Source organism: Lathyrus oleraceus, chromosome 3 (genome assembly GCF_024323335.1).
Source record: "Lathyrus oleraceus cultivar Zhongwan6 chromosome 3, CAAS_Psat_ZW6_1.0, whole genome shotgun sequence".
NCBI classification, from domain to species: domain Eukaryota; kingdom Viridiplantae; phylum Streptophyta; class Magnoliopsida; order Fabales; family Fabaceae; genus Lathyrus; species Lathyrus oleraceus.
The window spans coordinates 104416175-104431163 of NC_066581.1; positions in this window are offsets into that span (position 1 = coordinate 104416175).

Below are 14989 nucleotides of genomic sequence, written 5' to 3' on the forward strand. Positions count from 1 at the left end.
AAATATATTGTTGCTTTGTGTTTGTTTTGTGATTGTTTGTGTGAACCCAATGCAAAAAGGAGAAAGGACGTAGAATTAGGACCTTACCTATGCTTAAAGGAGTTCAAGAGCAACTAGGCCTCATGCCTTTAGAATGCTAAAATTGTTGAAGAGCAACTAGGCCTCATGCCTTTAGAATGCTAAAATTAAAAAGTTGACTTCAATGGACCCCTAATCTAAACTCATTCTTTGTCCATTTCTCTTATTGTGTTGTGAACCTTTTTATTGTTTATTCTTGTGTGATAGGAATTCCAAACTTGAGATAGTAAGAAGGACCGTTGTCATTAGTATCCAAGTTAAGAGAGACAAGCCAAGTGGAGATCCTAGGAGCTTGAATATAATATTTGTTTGATTGCTTGAGTGATTGCTAATTCTAAAGGAAAGGAGCATCTTGAATCATCTTTATGATCTCAAGAAAGGGAACTCCAAGGGTTTTATCTCTTCTCTTATCTTTGCATGTTTAGGACTAACCCTTCTCTTCTTCTCTCCACTCTAACCCAAGCCAAACTCATTTTGTGCAAACTTTGACATTATTTTTAAAACTAGAAACCTAGGCCTTATGCCTTTGATTTTTCAAACTATTTTCATTAATACTTATTGTAAGTGAACCTTAAGTCAACTTTGACCTCATTTTGTAAATACTTCTAACTTGTAAATACAACTCATTTCAAGTGATTTTTGTGGTTCCAATGGCCACCTTTGTTAAAAACTTTTTCATAAACATTAGTCATAGGTTTGAGTTGTCATAGTGGTTGATGTAAACCTCACCTTATCCTTAGTGATTGGACTATAAGTCTTCCATACTTATTATAGGATGGATCCCTCACTAGTATGTTGAAGCTCTCCTCACATGGTGGATTGTTGGTTTAGGTTGAGTTTTCTCCCTTTGATAACAAAAGACCTTAAGGCTTTTGATCAAATCAATTCACCAATATTTTGAGATTTTTACCCCGAACTACGAGGTTTTGATCCTATCTTTGTGATGGTACGTAGGCAGTGGGTTCATCCATTCAAACAACAAAATTGTAAATATGTATATTCTTTTCTCATCTCCCCAATCATGTTTGCACAAATATTTTCACAAATACCAACCTACAATACACACTTGCAAAAAGGGTTCCCTTAGAGTACTAATGATGTTTTGGGTGCTCAAAACCTTCCCATTTCATAACCAACCCCCTTACCCAGATCTCTGACATTTTTATTAGTTCTTGATTTCATAAAACTTCGTACTTGGCTTTTGTTCACTTTTTAGCCTTTCCTTTGGATAAATAGAAGTGCGGTGGCGACTCGAATTGTATGCTTACTTTTGATTTAGTCAATAAATCATAAGGTAACGAATACCCCGCTACAGCGAACATCATGACATAGCTCATGAAGGTTGGTCGAAGAGCTTGCCCTTCGTCATTGAGGGTTAGTTGGGCCAATCGAATTCCTTTGACCCCTCTACTCTTCACTTCTTCAGCTTCTTCATCAACGAGGCCTTTGTTGGGAAGACTTGCCTCGAAAGTGGCATTGAGCCAGAGTTGTAGTAGCCAGAAGGGACCAGAGAGAAGGAGGTTTCCTCTTCCTCCCAAGTTCTTTAGTTGAGTGACTCCATCACTAAGTGATTCATAAATAATTGCTAGGATCATTTCGCTTAAACAAACGTCACGTCCAACATGCAGTTGGTTCACTAGAGTAAGGTACTTCTTGGCGACCTGTAGGGACTTCGAGCAGAACACGGAGTGGGATAACCACAAAGCTTAGAAGGCTATGTGTTTCACATCAGAAATAGTGTCGGTATCCTTGTCATGGTAGTGTGCGATATGGGTTGAATATGCTGCCCTGGAGGTGGAAAAGGCTATAGTGTCCTCAGAATCAATATCGGGGTCGTATGTGTGTCCAGTAGGTTTTAGCCCTGTGATAGTGTCTAGGTCGAAGAGAGTTGGTTTGATCATACCACATGGAAGGTGGAAGGTGTAATGTGTGTTATCCCAAAAGCACAACGAAGAGACTAACTAAGACTAGCTATACTCTAAGCCTAATTTCGACAACATTATCAAGTCATAAATCCTCATATCTTTCTAATTTTGGGCTTTGGTTTTTTCTATTTTGTTTAGCCATTCTATATAATCCGTTGGGTCTTTAAATGAGGGAGTGGCACGAAAAACCCTAAAACCGTTGTTCATAAATCTCAAATCTAGGGTTTCGTCTGTTTTGGGTTCTTCAACAGTGGTTTTTTCAACCCTAGGTTTCTTGGTTTGCCTTATGGGTTTACATTTGTGATAAGTAGGGAAGTATTCATTAAGCTTACTAAAATCAGTATCTAAATCAGGCAAAGGTCCAAATAACTCATGGGTTTTACCAGAAACAGAAATGGGAATAAATACCTGAGAGGCGTAAATCCTGTGTTGTTCTTCAGTTTTTGGTTCTGGGATATACTATTGGTTGCCCACCATTACTGGACTAGGTAATGTAGCAAAATGAGGTAGTTTTGAAATCTTCTTGGGAGTTTTTGATTTGACAGACATCTTGGTAACTTTACTTATGTCCTTGACGGTTTTGCTTGAGGTTGTCATTGTTGTTAAGTTTTGAAGGAAAGGAGAAAATATGGGTTTGCTTAAAGGTTGTTTGAGAAGATGAAAAGTTAGAGTGTTTGAGATTTCAGAAAGCGTAAAAAATGGGATTGATATGATTTGTGACTTTTATAAGCGTTTTTGGAAGGAAAAAACGGTTCAAATCAATATTAGTGGTTGACAAGTTAGTGGGACACATGTCTTTCCTGGATTATGCGTTGAAGAGGTGGTAATTAATGCCTAAACCCATGATCTCCTAGGGCCTAGGAAACATGATAATTAAAGAGATTTGGGTGTGGACTGAAAAGGCGTTGTCAGGAAAAAGGTAATGATGATTGTGATGTCACAAGACAACTAGGAGAAACTGAAAAGTTTTTTTGTAACATTGGGACATTAGTTACATGTAAGAATTGTCCAAGGCGTCGAAGCATGTTCTCAAAAAATGCATTTTTCTTCGATGTGTCGAAAATGACATTTTGGGGGGGCAATTTGTTAGCTCCTAATTTCGACACGCATATTTGAATTAAGAAATGGAGTTCCCTGTGAAGATGTTTCGACTAGATCAGATATTGGGAGTTCTAGTCGAAGATGCCTTGATGAGAGGGTCAAGATGCTGCAGGGATTTAGAAATATTTTTAGTGTTTGAATATGTTTTCGACGAAAGATTCAAATTCAAATAAAGGAGGGAACTTTTGTTCTTATCTGAATTGCTGAAGATACACGTGGAGCATAGTGGATAGTTGCATCCATGCAAAGCGCCATTTGTCTAGATATGATAGAAAGGTCGTTAGAAACGGTTATTTCGATTAGTATAAATAAAAGGTCTTAGTGCTAGAATCGTGTGTGTTCAAAGTGTGTACAAAATCTATAAAATTTACCAAGTATCCATGTGCAGAGAAACAGTGAATTGAGAAATGTACGTTTGATTTACACCATTGTCATTTACTTCGAAGTAATTCAATTCATCTTTTATTTCCAGAAATATCTTTTTATTTAAAGGAGTTATCTTTGTTACCATTTATCTTCATTTTTACAACGTACTCTTTATTTTGTGTTGTTCGTTTCCTTTTTTTTAGTATCTTCACGAATCACTATTATTGCAAACACTGTCAAAGTGTTTATGTTCATTAGAATTCACTTTAACAAATAATTAGCACATGTCATATGATCAATCTGATTGATCCTGTAAGTAACCAAATTTAATAATCAAATTTAATAATTTGGAAGATCAGAGTTTGTTTATCAATTTTCACGATAAACAATAATACCATAAAAGTTATTAAACTAGTGAGAAATGTTATAAAACTTTAAAAATAATAAGTTAGTCAAAGACTAGATTAGATTGTTTTTAAAAAAATAAATATAATAACTTATCTATAAATTTATATCTATTTAACTGTAATGATTTAATTTAAAATAGTAATTATTTTTCAACTTTTAAATATATTATAAGGTAAAATTTATTATAGCTATTCAGATTTCATGCTTTATGTTTTTTCTCGTGTAGGAATCAATTTAGATAGTAATAAGAGTTAATCGTAAGTACATATATAAGAATTAAATAATGTTGTAGGTTTGTTTATGATCGCTAGACATTTGACACACTTGATCGTAACATAGGTATTATATGTTTGATTAAATCTTTTGTGATTGTGACTTCAACCAAGATAATAAGGGGGTTGTAATCAAACGAAACGTTTAAATTCTGAGAAATCGTGAGAAATCGTGAGAAATCGTGGGTAACTGTTTTATAAAATAATCTAAATATAAATAGACCCTGTGTAAGATCAACCCGAAAAGAACTATATGAAAAGGAAAATGATTAATAGGGATCACTTAATTTTTTCTCTTAGAAGTTTGAATCGTTAGTTTAGTTTTTTAATTTTATCATTATTGCACAACCAATTCGATCACTTCCTGCACCCCCTATTTTATTTATTTTAATCACCCCTGTCTTGATAAAGTAATTGTAATATTTGTGGATATGATATTAACACCACTAGTGAATTTTGGTTGGTACATTTTTCTACACTTTCATTTTACAACCAACAAAATTATGTCTTTTCCAGTGATTGTTTATCACTTAAGAAAGCATTATTAAGAGATTATACTTGATATTTCACTTATTAAACTTATTTTATTTTATATTTTTATTTCCTTTGATTCTATTAAAGGTATCTCCTAGTTTAGTTTAAGCGCAACGTATGTTTTGAAAATTTGGAATTTAATCTAGAAATAAAAATGTATAGGCAATTAGAAAATTCATTTGTGTAGCTAAACAACAAGAGGAAAATATTTCAGTAACTAGCTCTAGTTCTACTGAATCACTAAAGACTTTATTAGCAAATGCATTATTATTATTATTATCGAAGTAATAAAAAAAATCCGTCTCCACATATCTTAAATTTAATAAGGTATTAGTTATGTGATTTAAAGTAAATATGGGGGATTTTCATATTGGTCGGGGGGAAATTATTTATATAAATAAATTGGTAAAAGATACGATAATGAGAAGATGATTAAATCTTATTTGAATCCGTTAATTTTTCTCTGTTGATGACTGCTAATTATTTGAACATAATTGATTATAATTTCACAGTGAATTAACAATACTACATTACTCAATTCCATGATGTACAACTCACTAATTTAGACGGCAATTCTCTAATTCCTTAGGCAAATTTGAATTAAAACTAAACGTTCTATGTGCGTTAATTCTCTAACCATAACTTATAATTATTTATTCCTTGTTAATTACTAAGTTGAACAATTGCTCTATGTATTAGCGGTAGACTTGCAGTCAATAATCCTTACTCGTCTAAATTCACTTTGCACGCTCGTCAAAACACAAAGAGCATTAATGATAAAAGCATTTGAATAACAATTATTAATTTAAAACATTCAAATAACATCAAACAATCATATGATCAAATAGAGTACACTTAAGCTAATCTTCTAAGACCTAATCAAAAAAATCCAACTACTCATAGTTAAAAATGAAATACCATGACTTGATATGAAGAGTACATGAAAATCAACGAAGAAATATATCTTCAATGGCTTCAAAGCTCTCCAAATTCGAACTAGAAAATCTCTTGTCGTCACTTTCTCTCATAAAATTCAGAATCCTTATAAAGTAGCCTTACTTTCTATTTAAAGCTTCCAAAAGCGTATCATATTTTTGCTCCATCGCGATCACGATAAATTGCATTGTGTTGCATCACACCTACGATGGAACAATCTTGGTCACAAGAATTCCAGGGGCAAATCATTTTGTTTTTCTTCCTTTTTCTTCTTATTTTTCTAAGTCCCCAATATCTCAACCTTTGGCAATTCTTCTTATATCTTTATCATTTTAGCTTGTCTTTTTCTCATAATTTCACTGATTCTATTGAAAATACTCGCAAATATTACACAATGACAAAGTGTCATCACAATCGCAAACTTACTCTAATGCTTGTCCTTAAGTAACTTGCTTGTAAATTGAGAACTTCATAAGAACAAAATGCTTACCCTTACCAATGAACGTCATTTTCTGTTTTTCTGATCAACACGTCGGCTCCCTGCTTCAATCCAAATAATTATGAAAAGTTATTCCAACATCACAAGTACTCAACCTATCTCTCATCTCACCATTTTTCACTCCATTTGACAGAGTAATCATACAATTAACGTATAAAAGCATTTTACCATATGTTTGCAAAATTTCTAACGAAGTCCATCAAAGTCATATTTTAAAATACAGTTTCAATATCTTTTAAAGGTTGTAACATGGCTTATGCCAGTGTAGGATATTTTGAGATAGTAGATTTAAACCTTCTGGTTTAGGTACCTAGTTTTCCTTATGTTACCATGTTCCTTTCATAACAATCTTCCTGGTCAATCAGTACTAGAGAATACAATTTGTTAGTCCTATTCATTCATTTTTCATCTTTTTTTGTGAAGAAGTCATTTAAACTTTTTTATTTTCTTTATTTCTATTTTTTTTTTTTAATTTATCCATTTATTTCTCTAATACCCCAACCCCAAACTTAAACGTTGCTCATTTCCAAGAGCATCCCCAAACTTATACTTTTGCATGTGACAAGGAAAATAAATTTACTACCTAACTCCAAAGAGGATGGAAATATTTAATCTTTAAAGTCAAATGTCTATATAATAGGCTAACTCACGGAAATAAGGGCTCCGGCTCAAAGTGGTTAAACAACAAATATAAACATTTCATACTTGGTGGCTTAAGAAGGCTCAGAGTTTCCACAAACAAGTGCCTTAGTGTGTAATTTATTAGATCAATAGGCTAAGCAAAAATAAAGCAAATTCTAGAAAATAACTATTGTACAAATACTATCATAATAAGTAAAAGTAAATAATGGAATTTTTGGCCTAAAACCTTACTAGTTAAGGTATCTGGAGATTGTGTACTATTCAGTTGACTTTTCCTTTCCTTCATCAAATGTCAATCTGCAATGGGAACTTCTATGTTGATCAACTTTTGTTGTTTCTTTTCTACTGACTTGTTTTGTTTTCTTTTTCTTTTTCATATTTTCACTAGTAAGGTAGAAAATCATTAACTGAAAGGAATAACAACAACAAACTAGTTCATTTGAAGCTAACTAAAACTCTTTATTAGATCAAAGTACAATAAGATAAATACCAAAAATAAATACTTAAAATCTGAAACTCCTAAGTGATATGTGGTCGGGGTTGAAGTAGTTGTGCACATCATCCATAACATCTCTAAATTCCTAGTTTTGTCTGGTCTAGGTTGTCCTCATATGGTCTCTTCTTTGGGCTAAGGCCCATTCTTACTTACTAAAGTATGTCTTCATCTCTTCCGAAGTTTCAAAACGCTCCCTCAAGTTCTGAACCGACATCTGATCTCAGTACTCCTGATAGTAGGCCTGGAAGTTCATACCAAATCTTGGTGGAGCAGCATATAAGTTAGGTGAAATTTTAGTGGCCCGACTTTCCATGTGAAGCGCATGCTCCTCCATACTTTGCAAATGATTAGGTGCTTATTGTTGTTGTTGAGGATCTTTTTATGGTATTGGATCTCGGGATGATACTCCTGATTTTTCCCTTCACCATGGGATTCTTCCTGTCCACCTCCATGAACATGGTGTATTGGTATCCTTCTCATGGAACTTTGGTTGATTGGGAGCATCAGAATGATCACCCCGTCATCTGGGTGACTTTGGACTCCAGCTAACCTACACAACTCATTAACAATAAAAAAATGCCCACAATCTCGTTGTGGTGTATCATCCATATATTTGATACTTTTAGCTATTAATCATCCCACGTGTATGGGTTCATGGTTAAGGATAGAAATAATGACCATACACCTCTTCACAATAAAACCAGATTGGTTAGAAGCGGATTCTAGAGGTTGCACAAGAAAAGGCGACAATGCTTTTGGTATTGGGTGCATATGCCTAGTTAGAAACCTCAAAGGAACACCATTCACAATAACCCATTCAGTTCCGAGTTGAAAAAAAATCATTTTTCATTATTTTACACATTTTCTCGGTCATCCTTTGACTCCATCTATTTGGATGCCACACTTACTTGGAGGCTGTAAATTAAGTAAAGCATTGATAACATAACAGCTATAGACAATACATTTACCTCACATAAGACGTGAACTCGTTGTGACGATGAAAAAAGGCATTAGCGAAAAATTCCACCATATAGACTTGTTGGTGTCTTGAATCAAGTTGTTAAATCTCATTCATCCCCTCTATTCCAACATTGTCGTAATTCTTCATGCCCGTCCAACTTTTGACAATCAAATTCTCTCCCATATACCACTTTATAATTCATAATTTTGAGATATTTGTAAGCATTAGGTTGTGATAGATATTGGTAATTTGGAAAAACCGCGGCGTCTTGTGTAACATCCTAAACCCCGAGACTTATATATTAAGGTTTACACGAAAATCTAAGGTGTCACCAACAAAATAATCTAATAAAACAAACATTTAAGAAATACGTAGTGTAACACCTCAAAATTTTCCCTCCTCTCTTGGGACTAGCTAACATATTGCAGATCATTTTTAGGTCATTAGGCATTGCATATTTCATACCATGTGGTTACATTGTGCAAGTTATCCTCCCAAGTCTTGATCAGAAGATGAAGAGGTCATGGTGCAAGCTAGGGTTTCATTGGACTGGTCATTAATCATCTAAGGATTGGGCTATGAATTAGGGTTTCATGATTTCTCAAGGAGATTGGTCTTGATCTTGGTTGCAATGATACATCATCATCATCATGGTCTTGATATCATCCAGAAGGTTCAAGTGATTGATCATATACCTTGAGATTAGGGTTTTGACCACTGGTCAACCCTAATCAGTTGCATTGGGCCAATCAGGGCATAGCAAGGAGATGGGGTCTACAATGGATATGGGGATCATCTTGTGAATATATTGAGTTTATGGAAGCTAGGGTTTCATCATTGAGCCATTTCATCAAGAGGATTGGGGCTCAAATTGATCAGTGCATTGCCAAATTCATCTATCAGCTGAAAAAGTCAACTGTGGTCAACTGTGCTTGATTTTATGGATTTGGAGGTGGAAGAGAGTTGGACACACTTCATTCATGTTGGAACAAGTGTTATTTGACATGTCAAAGCTCAAGAATGAAGAAAATAAAGTCAGAACAAAAATTGCCAAAAATAGAAAGTGACTTGTAATGGAAGTTTCCAAAAATGGAAAGTTTTTCATCACAAAATTACATGTCCAAAGAAGCTTCAAATGAAAATTTGTTCAACATGAAAGTTGTAGATCTTGGTCTCACCTTTCCAAAAAGTTCAAGAACTTGAAATTACCATGTATGGTTGGCAAGTTATGGTCTATTCATTTTCCAAAACTGCCTATAATCAAAGGGGCATAACTTCCACATGGATTGTCCAAAATGGTTGATCTTTTTATGAGCAAACTCCATTTCACATGTACTTTCATAGTGCATAATCAAAATTCATCAAAAATGGTCAATGCAAAAGGTCAATTTTCAAGTGTACTAATTAAAATCCAAGGGCAAAATGGTCCAAGTTGAGAAATACATGGAATTTTGGAATGAGGATTTTTGCAACACATCACAAATGATATTTAGAAGTTGCTTGAGCTGTCATGAGCTGTCATGGTTCAATATTTGGCAAGGGCATTTTGGAACTCTCACTTAAAGTTTCACATTATGCTAATCCATTTCATTTTTGCTAATTTGGATTAAGAGAGTGATTAAGGTGGAGTATAAATGGTTAATCATAACAGAATGTTAAGAAAAAATCACAATTCTCAAGATCTCTAACAAAATTTCCCTCCATTTTCCAAATTCTCTCAAGAACTTCATCACTACTTTTCAAGATTTCTCCACGAATTCTCCATCAATTGGCTTGATTCTTTTTTATTCATCTTCCATACACCTTGAGGAGGATCTGTTTTGATATGCCATTGCCAAACACATCAAGATTCGTGACTGTCCAAAGTATGTTCATCAATGGAGTTTTGTGATTTCTTGCAATTGGAGCGATCTTGAGCTGAAGCACGAGTTCTAATCAACTTCCTCAACCTTCATCTTCATCTGTTTTGGAAAATTACACGCAAAAGCACCAAATTCGAGCGCTGCCATCTCCAAGGTACCAAAACTCGAATCTCACCATTTCTTGAATTGTGATATGCTTTTGGTAGTTCATTTATCATAGATCATCATGCTGTGCTTAGCTTTTGAAATGATCGAGTGAGGTGAGAGAAATCTGGATGGGAAACTTTGATGTCAAAACTTCAATCGATCGATTCGCGGTGTACAAGAATTTCTGGACAATTTCGTTTACATATTTGGAATGTACACACTTAGACCTTTCTATCCATATAGAGTTTGTGTGTTTTGGTGAGGAAATGAGCATAACCGTTTCTGGTGATGTGTGATGAAGAACGAAGGTGTTCTTGAAGTTTTCTGGAAATATTTGCTGTTTGATCCACGAAATTGCATTGGCCATTTGAATACTGTGTTTGGCGCCTTCGTTAACCAATAGAAATGCGCCTTTTTCATTTAACCAAACGACGCCGTTTTGGCGTTTGATCCAAAAATTACAAAACTGCCATTGCAGTATTTAATTAATATATTATTTCATTTTTGTTTTCTTTTCTTATTTCATTTTGTTATGTGAACTTAGAAAATCAATAACTCACTCATTTTTCATCCAATTTTTGTGAAATTTTTTGTGCCATGCTCATGATAATGTGTAGAATTTTATGATGATTTTTGTGAAATTTTTGCACGTGTGGAAATTTAATTGGCCTATTGATTTTGTAGAATGTGTCACATTTTTGTATGTTTTGCCAAATCCTTCATAAAATGCTCATACCTTTAAAGAAATGGATGAAAATTTTTGTGTTTGTTCTGGACATGTTGATGGTGATTTTCATGTAGAGTTTGTGATTTTTGGATACTTGGTGATGGAGATATGAGTTTTTGAATTTAGGTGTGACAATTTCTGTCACACCAAGCTAGGTCAACTTTCTGATTTTATTTGCCTGGCTTAGGAATGTTTGATGGTTCCAATTTTTTGTGTGGATGATCATTGATATGTCAAGATAACATGAGAATTTTTCTGGATTTATTGGTTGCATTTTCTAATTGATTGATAATTTTATTCTCTGTGTGCTCATTTGGTAACCTTGTGTGATACATGTTGGCATTTTGTTTGTTAAATTCTCATATGGTATTGGACGAAGATGAAATTTGATATGTGGATTCTAGACACATTATAGGACATCATGGTTTTGATCCCATTCATTTCTAATATGTTGTCACTATTTTATGATTTATTGAAGATGATGCTTGTTTGGATGCCTTGAATTGGCTTGAATAAATGTGTCTGGACTTCTTGATTTTCATTGACCTACTTCCTTTTGTCCAATTGAGCTGAAAATTGATATGCTATACATTGAATGTGTCCTGCTTAGGTGTGAATTTTTGTGGAATTAATTGAATTGTTTTGGTATGCTTTTGATTGAGATAGTTCTGTTTGGTCATTTGAAGTTGCAAATTGCATGTTTGATGTTAAATTGTGCATAAAATTATAATGGTGAAGGATATGAGCATGGGACCAATTGCATTTGCTTTTAATTTGTTTGAATGTGATTTTGGTTGGTTTGCACTTGCTGTTTTGATTTTTTTTATCCCCTTTGGACCCTAGGCTTGGCCTAGTGGTCTAGTTTCTCACATTTGGTGTGGATTTTCAGGTTGAAATGCAAAAAGGCTTAAGGAAAAAAGTGCAAGTTGATTAAATTGAGTTTTGTTTGATGTTGTGAACTAACATTGGCTTTGTGTTGTAGGTTTGATGCTTGAGCTTGAGCTCATGGCTTGCACTTATGTGCATTAACTTGTGTTGTCTGTATAGATTAACTTTTGCTGTTTATTGTTGGTTTGTCTGAGTACTGATGATACTTGATTGATTTCAGGTACATTTAGTCGCTTACAGTTCTTTAAGAACTTGCTTGCTGTTGCTTGGTTTTTAAACCAGTTGAGGTAGACTCTCTATACTTCATGTAGTCTGGAAGACCTGGCTTGTTATTTGGCCAGGCAACTGTCTGAAGTCCTCCTTAAGAGGCGATGTCTGTGATTGTTTACTTTTGTGCCAAGCAGGTGAAGACCTCTATGAGGCAATTGGCAGAATCCAAGGGATATGAAATCTATCCCCCGTTATTCTGTTGAGTCGTCCCTCTGCTCATACCACTGTGTTGATGCATTGGGACACAAACCCAAGATCTTGTACTTTGTACAGTTGTGTCAGAGTCTTGAGCGTAGAAGGGTCCCTCCATTCTGGACCCACGCTTCTTTGTCTGAAGCTCTCCCTGGCCAGGGATAAGAGCTGTGAAGTCTAATCTTCACTCACCTCTCATCTGCTTCACCTTAGCCCCTCAATTGCAAGGTTAAGAGCGAACTCTACCTTGTACAGATGACTTGCTTCGGCAGTCAAACCCATTGTTTGAGCCCACTTGATTGGATATAGTGTGTGCTTTGTGAATATTTGTTTGCTCTATTTGCTTGTATGCTTGTATGCTTGCTTTCTTCCTGGATAGGATTAGCTTGCAGCCGGTGCAAGTTAGGATAGAAACCTGAACACAGGGCAATGATGCATGATAACACTAGGCTCGAGTACAGCTCCCTGGTAGTGTGTCTCCCCTTGGTTTCTGGCTAGAATTTCTTTCCCTTTCAGGGGAACTACATCGCCCTGATCCTCGTTCCAGACGAGGTATGTAGGCAGGAGACCGTGCGAGGTCTCTCCGGGCACTTTTTTTTCTTTTTGTGTGCGTTTGCTTGTTAATCTTCTTGTGTGTCAGGATATGGACGTAAGCCCAGCGATTGGCTGTACGTATCCTGATTGTGTTTGTTTGGTTCGGAAGCCGATGTAAGTCCAGCGATTGGCATTCAGGTTCCAAGTTTGCCTGAGTTTGTGTGTGTTTGTTTGGCGTGCGTGAGCCGAACTACGGCAGCTCTGATTCTCGTTCCAGACGAGATACGTAGGCATAGGATGCGACGTCCTATCGAGCTCTCTTCCTCTTAACCCCACCTGTGTTGTCTTCGGTGCGTGTGTGTGTGGTGTTTTAGCAACCTTTTCTTTTCTTAGAGCGTGGATCCCGTCGAGTACGACGGACGTGAGGGGTGCTAATACCTTCCCCTTGCGTAACCGACTCCCTTACCCTTTCTCTTTGGTCGCGAGACCATGCTTTTTCCAGGTTTCTCTGAGCGTTTCCTTTCCCTATCTTGGGATAAATAACACGCAGTGGCGGCTCTGTGTTGTTTTTTTTGTTTTAGCCCGCCGGTTGTTTTTCGCGGATGCGACAGCTGGCGACCCTGCTGGGGACTCTCGGATGTAGACCTGTGCTGGTCCATCTTCCCTAAGCGAGTCTCTCCTAGCGCTCTAGGATAGTTTAGGTTGCTTGTTTTGTGTTATTTATTGCATTTATTATCCTGATTGTGTATATATTTGCATAAATATTTGCATGCATCATACTATCATGTTGCCGTCCTCTGTGCAGGTGTTTCCTCTGTTTGGGGTGGGTGTTCTGAGTGGGGCTAAAACCCAGGCCCGAGTATACACCTAGGATTAGTGTGGTTTCACGTTCCTCATTTGCTAAATCAGCATATTGTTGCAACGTGACATGCCACAAGCCGGACGAGGTTCATCTGATAGTGCTTTCCATTGTGGAATATTCCATTTTGGTTGAGTTACTTCATCTGAGCTATTGACTCCGGTGACCGATCATTTCCCGGATCTTTGGTTTAGACGATCTCAGGAGAGCTACAATGGCACACCCGAAAGGGCAAACCCATTGAGTATCTTTGCCCGATTGTCGAAACTATTATCCGCCTTAGGGTGACCTGATTAGAATTTACCTGTGAGGGGAGGGTGATTCTTACAGATGCATGTTCTGTTGGTGACTTTGATGGTGACTATTGGTTACGTGGATCAGAGTCCTATTTATAAGTCAGGTTTATGGACATTTCTGGCCGAGACGCCGGAGTGCTGTCCGGGTTATTTATCAATGGGGATCCGTTTATTTCAGGATTCCCCGGGCCGATTCAGAGGTTGTGGTTATCTATTCAGTGGATCTCAGTGATGATGATGATGGTGTATCTTTCAGTTCCGTTTATTTCGGAACCCTTGAGTCGGATTTATGGTTAATCAGACTTCAGATGGTTGTGATCGGTTCAGAAATCAGGGTTGTAACTCAGAGCAAAAGAGGATCAGAGGACTTGGAGGATGGCACAATGCATTGCAATTCATACATCTGCATCATTCTCATTTTGCATTCATCTGCATCAAACCTACATCTAGCCATATGGGGAGTATTATGGATTGAGAATCTGGTTGAGAGACATCCGGATGTCAGAATGTTATTGGTGAAATATTATCCGTCTCGATGAAACCAGAATCAAAGGACGGAATCTTCCTCATATGGATAGATGTTGCATTCATGCATATTGACCCATTTGCTGTTTTGTAGGTGTCAACCGGTGCGCATAGCTTGTTTGCTCAAATATCCTGCTAGGGGCAACAAATCCAAACTGATGGATTCTCCCAACGCCGACATCCTCGAACTGAAAGAGATGGTGAGGGATTTGTTCAGTGTTGTGCAAGGGCTTGCCTTGGGGCAGAAAGCCATGGCCGAGAGATTGGAAAGGATTGAGGGCTGGATGATCAAGGAGAAAGTTCAGGGAAAGGCTCTGTCATCCGAAGTAACAAATCCCTCTGGCTCTGTAGTGAAGGAATCCCTTGACAGTGGTCAGCCCAAGAAGAAGGTTGAATCAGGTGGTGTGCAGGCCAAAAGAGAACGCGGTAAGGATCGTTATCACCCATATGCTGATGCGGTAACAATCCCTA